The sequence below is a fragment of the Ananas comosus genome, linkage group 9, assembly GCF_001540865.1.
Source record: "Ananas comosus cultivar F153 linkage group 9, ASM154086v1, whole genome shotgun sequence".
NCBI lineage: Eukaryota > Viridiplantae > Streptophyta > Magnoliopsida > Poales > Bromeliaceae > Ananas > Ananas comosus.
The window spans coordinates 10,991,659-11,000,680 of NC_033629.1; the positions used below are offsets into that span (position 1 = coordinate 10,991,659).

A 9,022-nucleotide genomic window follows, 5' to 3' on the forward strand; every position below is an offset into this window, starting at 1 on the left:
AAACAGAAAATATGCGGGTAAAATAAGATTCATTAAATAAGAGAAGATTACACCTGACTCCTCTTCTGCAACAGAGTAGCTACAACTCTAGCCCTCTTTTTGAATCTCTCCTATCTTTCTCTCGCCTTCTATAAACCCACAAAGAAGACCTCTCCGCGTGCATCCGTGCACAAGGTGCACTAAAATAACTCTCTCTCTCTTTTTCTCTCTCTGGTACGACACCCCAATGGTTCTAGCCGTACTCACTCAAAAAAGAGAGCCACAATGCCTATTTATAATGCTCAATTTAAAACGTACTCCAATCCTAATATATTTAGGATTCATACTTTAATTAATATCCAAATCTATCTTAATCAATCTCTAATAGATTTAAATATTAATCCTAATCTAGTTAGGTTTATCCTCTAATTAATATTTAAATTTTAATTTATCTCAAACAGATTTAAATGGTAATTCTTATCCAAATAGGATTCAACTACAAATCTAACCAAATCCTAACTTATTGTAGCAATAATTGGAACACGTTGTACTACTATTCAGCACCCAAGATCATCCTAAGTTTCTAGTTTGTTTCACCTGTTGGGAATCCGGTACTCGCCCCGGTACCGGATCTCGTGAATCCGCAATCCGCTCCGATACCGACTGCTGTGGATCCGGTATCGATTATTGGGATTCCGCAACGGAAGCGCCAAATCGAATTTTTACCAATTTTTACCATAAATCCGTCTCCTCAGCAAAAGCTGATACAATCATAAAAGAGAGAAAAAAAAAACAAAACAGAAAATATGCGGGTAAAATAAGATTCATTAAATAAGAGAAGATTACACCTGACTCCTCTTCTGCAACAGAGTAGCTACAACTCTAGCCCTCTTTTTGAATCTCTCCTATCTTTCTCTCGCCTTCTATAAACCCACAAAGAAGACCTCTCCGCGTGCATCCGTGCACAAGGTGCACTAAAATAACTCTCTCTCTCTTTTTCTCTCTCTGGTACGACACCCCAATGGTTCTAGCCGTACTCACTCAAAAAAGAGAGCCACAATGCCTATTTATAATGCTCAATTTAAAACGTACTCCAATCCTAATATATTTAGGATTCATACTTTAATTAATATCCAAATCTATCTTAATCAATCTCTAATAGATTTAAATATTAATCCTAATCTAGTTAGGTTTATCCTCTAATTAATATTTAAATTTTAATTTATCTCAAACAGATTTAAATGGTAATTCTTATCCAAATAGGATTCAACTACAAATCTAACCAAATCCTAACTTATTGTAGCAATAATTGGAACACGTTGTACTACTATTCAGCACCCAAGATCATCCTAAGTTTCTAGTTTGTTTCACCTGTTGGGAATCCGGTACTCGCCCCGGTACCGGATCTCGTGAATCCGCAATCCGCTCCGATACCGACTGCTGTGGATCCGGTATCGATTATTGGGATTCCGCAACGGAAGCGCCAAATCGAATTTTTACCAATTTTTACCATAAATCCGTCTCCTCAGCAAAAGCTGATACAATCATAAAAGAGAGAAAAAAAAAACAAAACAGAAAATATGCGGGTAAAATAAGATTCATTAAATAAGAGAAGATTACACCTGACTCCTCTTCTGCAACAGAGTAGCTACAACTCTAGCCCTCTTTTTGAATCTCTCCTATCTTTCTCTCGCCTTCTATAAACCCACAAAGAAGACCTCTCCGCGTGCATCCGTGCACAAGGTGCACTAAAATAACTCTCTCTCTCTTTTTCTCTCTCTGGTACGACACCCCAATGGTTCTAGCCGTACTCACTCAAAAAAGAGAGCCACAATGCCTATTTATAATGCTCAATTTAAAACGTACTCCAATCCTAATATATTTAGGATTCATACTTTAATTAATATCCAAATCTATCTTAATCAATCTCTAATAGATTTAAATATTAATCCTAATCTAGTTAGGTTTATCCTCTAATTAATATTTAAATTTTAATTTATCTCAAACAGATTTAAATGGTAATTCTTATCCAAATAGGATTCAACTACAAATCTAACCAAATCCTAACTTATTGTAGCAATAATTGGAACACGTTGTACTACTATTCAGCACCCAAGATCATCCTAAGTTTCTAGTTTGTTTCACCTGTTGGGAATCCGGTACTCGCCCCGGTACCGGATCTCGTGAATCCGCAATCCGCTCCGATACCGACTGCTGTGGATCCGGTATCGATTATTGGGATTCCGCAACGGAAGCGCCAAATCGAATTTTTACCAATTTTTACCATAAATCCGTCTCCTCAGCAAAAGCTGATACAATCATAAAAGAGAGAAAAAAAAAACAAAACAGAAAATATGCGGGTAAAATAAGATTCATTAAATAAGAGAAGATTACACCTGACTCCTCTTCTGCAACAGAGTAGCTACAACTCTAGCCCTCTTTTTGAATCTCTCCTATCTTTCTCTCGCCTTCTATAAACCCACAAAGAAGACCTCTCCGCGTGCATCCGTGCACAAGGTGCACTAAAATAACTCTCTCTCTCTTTTTCTCTCTCTGGTACGACACCCCAATGGTTCTAGCCGTACTCACTCAAAAAAGAGAGCCACAATGCCTATTTATAATGCTCAATTTAAAACGTACTCCAATCCTAATATATTTAGGATTCATACTTTAATTAATATCCAAATCTATCTTAATCAATCTCTAATAGATTTAAATATTAATCCTAATCTAGTTAGGTTTATCCTCTAATTAATATTTAAATTTTAATTTATCTCAAACAGATTTAAATGGTAATTCTTATCCAAATAGGATTCAACTACAAATCTAACCAAATCCTAACTTATTGTAGCAATAATTGGAACACGTTGTACTACTATTCAGCACCCAAGATCATCCTAAGTTTCTAGTTTGTTTCACCTGTTGGGAATCCGGTACTCGCCCCGGTACCGGATCTCGTGAATCCGCAATCCGCTCCGATACCGACTGCTGTGGATCCGGTATCGATTATTGGGATTCCGCAACGGAAGCGCCAAATCGAATTTTTACCAATTTTTACCATAAATCCGTCTCCTCAGCAAAAGCTGATACAATCATAAAAGAGAGAAAAAAAAAACAAAACAGAAAATATGCGGGTAAAATAAGATTCATTAAATAAGAGAAGATTACACCTGACTCCTCTTCTGCAACAGAGTAGCTACAACTCTAGCCCTCTTTTTGAATCTCTCCTATCTTTCTCTCGCCTTCTATAAACCCACAAAGAAGACCTCTCCGCGTGCATCCGTGCACAAGGTGCACTAAAATAACTCTCTCTCTCTTTTTCTCTNGGATCAAACAAGGGAAGGGGAGACTCACCTTGATCTCCACTGGTTAGGGCTCAAAGAGAGCAGCTAAGGGGGCTGGGGTCACCTATATAGGTGTTGTAACAATTGCAAATACACCCCTCCCCGAAACAGCCCAAACTGTACTGCGTACCGGTACACGGGTTTGTGTACCGGTACACATCCCACGGACCAGCCCAACCCGAGCCTTGGGTTGGCGCTCTGGCTGCCAGGGTCGATGGCTGTACCGGTACAGCCATCACCGCGTACCGGTACGCCACCCAGAAATTGCAAACCGAGAGCAGCCTAAGTCCTCCACTTTGGCGACCTTAGTGCTACTTGAAATACCACAATTCTCGGGATACGAGCCATAGGTCTGAACACTGTTTACGACCCACCAGAAAATCTGGAAAAACTCATAACACCAGCCATACACTCGAACCTCGCAATTTGCAAAGGTCCAGTGCGTTACAGCTATGGATCCGGCACCGATTGTTGGGATTTCGCAACGAAAGCGTCAAATCGGGATTTTTACCATAAACCCATCTCCTCAGTAGAAGCTGATGCAATCATAAAAGAGAAAGATATGCGGATAAAATAATCATAAAAGAGAAAAATATACGGGTAAAATAAGATTCATTAAATAAAAGAAGATTACACCTGACTCCTTTTCTGCACAGAGTAGTTACAACCTGAGCCCTCTTTCTGAATCTCTCATACCGTTCTCTCGTCTTCTATACTCTCAGAAGATATCTCTCTCATCCTGTGCATTCGTGCACAAGGTATACCAATGACCCACGGCTACGAAAGCCACACACGTCCTCTTGCACCCATGCATTAGGTGCAACCAAAATCATGACGATCTTGGCCATGCTATATAGGTGTGGCTAATCCATACCATCACCAAAATAATAACACCAATGCTATATTTATAACTTACATGATAAAAAAACTACCCAAATCCTAGTATAATTAGGATTCCTACTCTGATAAATATTTAAATCTATATTTAGTTTATCTCAATAGATTTAAATATTTATCATAATCTAGTTAGATTTATACTCCAATTAATATTTAAATTTTAATTTATCTTCAACAGATTTAAATATTAATCATAATCCAAATAGAATTCAACTATAAATCTAACTAAATCCTAACAATCGGGGTGCAAGATATACACTCTTCTTTTGGGATGTACATGTGGAATTCCTCATTTGAGCAATACTATTGATACATATATTTTACACCTTACTTATTCAAAAGCCATTAATTTTTATTTGTCATATCAATATTTTTTATTTTTACTAAAAATTATTTAAATTTTTGTGAACTCTAAAATTATGGGTGTAAGATCTTTTCCCCCTTTTCGGGTGTATAAGTAGAATTTTTATTTGAGCAATTGTATTGCTATAACTCAAAGTGGGGTATATATTTTATACCCACTTTATCTAAAGGTCATTAATTTTTTTTACTTGTCACATTAATTTTTTTTACTAAAATATTTGAATTTTTGTGAATTTTAGAATGGAGGGTATAAGATTACACCACTTTTGGTGTGTACAAATAGAAGTTTTTATTTGAGCAATGTTTTTGGTACACTCCAAAGTGGAGTATATATTTTATACCATTTTATCCAAATATTTTTGAGCAATATTTTTGGTACACCTCTTCTTTGGTACTCTATCCCTCCCTCGGTCTTTTCATTAATTTTTTAAAATAATTTGTAATGCAAATGCTTTACCTATAGGCGACAGTTGATAGGTTCTCTTTTGGAGTTTGAATTCAAAAGTGGCACTGGTGTGTGTTGCACTACCTTATTGTTGTAGAGGACGTGATTAATGTTCGAACTGTCGTGGTTACTTGCAAATAAAAAGTCTGAAGTTTTTGCTGTTTGGAGGAAGCGGAAATGTTAGGGGTGATGAGACTTGATCATGGCAACAGGATCTTTTTGTTTCTTGTGAACCGTAAACCGCCCTGGCGGATCTCTTTCTAACCGCAGAGCGCTTGCGTTTGCTTTAACAAAGAAGAAAGTCGGCCAGGAACGTCCCGTAAAGTCATGGGGCTGCCATGACCCAGGGAATTATCCCGCTGGTCTTTGACGGTCTTGATAATCACCTCGCCAGTTAAAAAACTAGCGGCAACGGCATTCTTGATCATATCTCAGATCGGCTTGGATTGAGGTGGCTGAACAAGAGCATCCTTGATCACATTTCTATTTTAAATTTTAAATATTTATATTTATATTTAAAAATTAAATAGGGGTGGGATTAGCTAATCCCACCCCTTCCAAGTGTGGGGTAGGTTTAGCTAACCCCACCCTAAAAAATGTGTTTTGGGTTAAATGGGATAACCCCTTATCCCCTTTTAACCCCGAACCAAACAATGGTTAATTTAAATTGTAAAAAACTAAGCTCTTTACTTTTGTTAGTGCTCTAGCATAACCGCCTCAACCATGCCTCTAGCTTACGCTCCCCCTCTATATAATTGCTGGCCACTGGGATATCCCTTAGAGCAAACTAGTGAAGGACCACGCGTTGCGGCGAAATAATTTCGTAAAAATATATAAATAAATTAATAAAGTAAAGAAAGAAAAAAAAGAGTCAAAGAATTATATATAAAAAAAAACTGAAGAATAAGAAACTATTGCTGCAATAAAAATATAAGAATAAATTATAGGAAGGAGGTCTAAAAGAAATAAGGACAAAAACCATACGAATTTATTATCTTGACTATTAAAAAATAGTATTGATATATACGATAAACTTTTATATTTATTTGTTATATTGATTATTAAAAAATAGAATTGATCAATGCGATAAAATTTTACACTTGATATAGGTAAAAATAAAAAATATTAAAAAAAATAAAAAAAGAAAGTAAGAGAGAGAGGGAGAGGGCCGGAGTGAGAGTGTTGAGAGAAAAAAAAAAAAGTAAAAGAGTGAGAGAGGGAGTGAGAGAGAGAGAGAAAAAAAAAAGAAAAAGAGATGGAGCCCACTGGCCCTACCAAAACCCGGGAAGAGCACCTTTCATATAGTGTTATAGACTAGGCTTTTTATTCAATTATTTAATATAATAGATAATAGATTTCTCACGACTTAAGAATGGAGAAACTCCCACCACTACCATCCTTCACATTCTCTTCTCTTCCATTCTTTTAATAATACTTTTGTTCGCGTCCATTTCCTCTAGTGCAAGTCCAAATGAGTCTGCACAGTTGTTGCAGACTTATGTTGTCTGAGTGCAACCTCCCGCGGCCGTCGTCAATGGCAGCTTCGACCAGCTACAGAGTTGGTATCGGTTGTTCATATCTGCGTCTACAGCAGACCCGGGCGAGTCACGACTGGTTCACGCCTACAGCGAAGTCTTCATCGGTTTCGCGACAAAGCTCACCCGATCCGAACTTAAATCCATGCAAAAGAGAGAAGAATTTGTACGTGCTTTTCCTGACCGGAATCTCCGCCTCCTGATCACTCACACACCGTCATTCTTGGGCCTCAGACCCGGCGTCGGCCTTTGGAATGCCTCCACACTTGGCCGCGGGGTCATCATTGGCATACTCGACACCGGCATCGCCCCCACCCCTTCCTTCTTTGACGACGGCGTTCCGCCTCCCCCGGCCAAGTGGAAGGGCTCGTGCGTCTTCGAGGCCGGCTGCAACAAGAAGCTCATTTGCACATGCTTGTTGCCGAAAGGCGGCCAGTCCCCTTTCGATGAAGAAGGGCACGGGACCCACAAGGCCAGCACGGCAGCCAGAAACTTCGTGCCGGGCGCAAGGGCGTGCGGACAGGCCGGTGGAACTGCGGGCGGGATGGCGCCGCACGCCCACGTTGTTCATGGTGTGCGGCAATTTCGGGCAATTCGTAGAAGATGTGCTCGTGGGATTGGACGCCGCCGTCAAGGACGGGGTCAACATAATCTCCATCTCTTTAGGCGCTAATTCTATCAGGACGTGATCGCCATCGGTGCTTTCGGCGCCTTTGAGAAAGGCATAGTCGTCAACTGCGCTACTGGTAATATCCAAACAACTCCCATTATTCATCTCTAGTTTCTTTCTGAACTTTGCTACTATGTAGCAGCTTAACAAACTTATTATTGTACTTAGTAAATTCATAAAAATAATTGTATTAGTTCATATAAAAATAATTGTATTATATTTAGTAAATTCATAAATTATTTCATAGTTTTTCAAAAAAATTTTAAAAAATTTGTAGAGTACTGGTCGCCGGCCGCCGTCAAGTCGGCAATCATCACCACATCGGATGACAGAGGTCAGGACGGGGAAACCATCCTAGACGAGGTTCATTGGAAGGCCAGCTTCTTTACCTTAGGGGCTGGACACGTAAACCTTTAAAAAACCGCCGACCCGGTCTGGTTTATGACATCACTGTTGATGATTTTATCGGCAAGATTTATGGACAGAAGGGCTCGGTTATCATCACCTGGAGGCTTGACGTGTCCTGCTCGAAGGTGAAGCAAAAGTCGGCAAGGAAGCTGAACCTGCTGTCGATGGTGGCCTTTCGAGCGTCGAGTCCGTGGACAATGACTAGCATCGTGACCAATTTGGGGCCTACAACTTGGGACACCGCTAAAACCGACATCTCGGAGGCAGTGACAGTCAAAGTCTCGCCACCAACTCTGAGTTTCGCCACAGTCGGCAAAAAGAAGACCTTCGATGTGAGCATAGGATGGAGCGGCCGCCCATCTGATGCTCACAATGTGCCGGTCTGACACCCATCGCAAGTGGCGCCATCCCGACCGCAGTTCCGCCGGCCTGTCCGCACATCCCCGCACCTAGCACGAAGTTTCCGGCTGCCGTGCTGGCTGTGTGGTTCCCGTGCCCATCTTCATCGAAGGGGAATTGGCTGCCTTTCGCCAACAAGCATGCGCCAATGAGCTTCTTGTTGCAGCCGGCCTCGAAGTCACACGAGCCCTTCCACTTGGCCAAGGGAGGCGGAACACCGTCGTCAGAGAAGGAAGGGCGGGTGGGGGCGATGCCGGTGTCGAGTATTCCGATGATGACCCCGCGGCCGAGTGCGGAGGCATTCCAAAGGCCGACGCCGGGTCGGAGGCCCAGGAACGACGACATGTGAGTGGTCAGAAGACGGAGATTCCGGTCAGGAAATGCGCGCACAAATTCTTCTCTCTTTTGCATGGATTTAAGTTCGGATCGGGTGAGCTTCGCCGCAAAAACCGATGAAGACTTCGCTGTAGGCATGAACCAGTCGCGATTTGCCTGCATCTGCTGTAGACACAGATATGAACGACTGGTACCAACTCTGTAGCTGGTGGAAGCCGCCATTGACGACCACCGCGGGAGGTTGCACACGGACAACATAAGTCTGCAACAACTGTTCAGACTCATTTGAGCTTGCATTAGAGGGAATGGACGCGAACAAGAGCATTAGAAAGAAGGAAAGAGAAGAGCGAAGGAAAGAGAAGAGTACGCAAAAGGTCGGTACTAGTGGGAGTTTCTCCATTCTTAAGTGTTGAGAACGCGAAGGAGGGTAGTGGTGGGAGTTTCTCTGCGCTAGCACACAAGACCTACTCATATAAAGACCTACTTATATAAATGCTATTTAAAGTATTTTATTCATGCTTCAAAATCATTTTTGATGATATAATCGATGATCGACTTCATTAGTTTTGATCTAGCATATTTAAATTGTTTAAAAAATAAATTTTATACTTTTTTAATATTATTTATCTAGCGATTCAAAGGATTC

At 40.6% G+C, this 9,022-nt stretch overlaps 1 pseudogene; it reads left to right on the plus strand.

The window, feature by feature from the left end:
- The window catches only part of LOC109714789, a 29,769-nt pseudogene extending 23,003 nt beyond the window's left edge, over positions 1 to 6,766 (plus strand).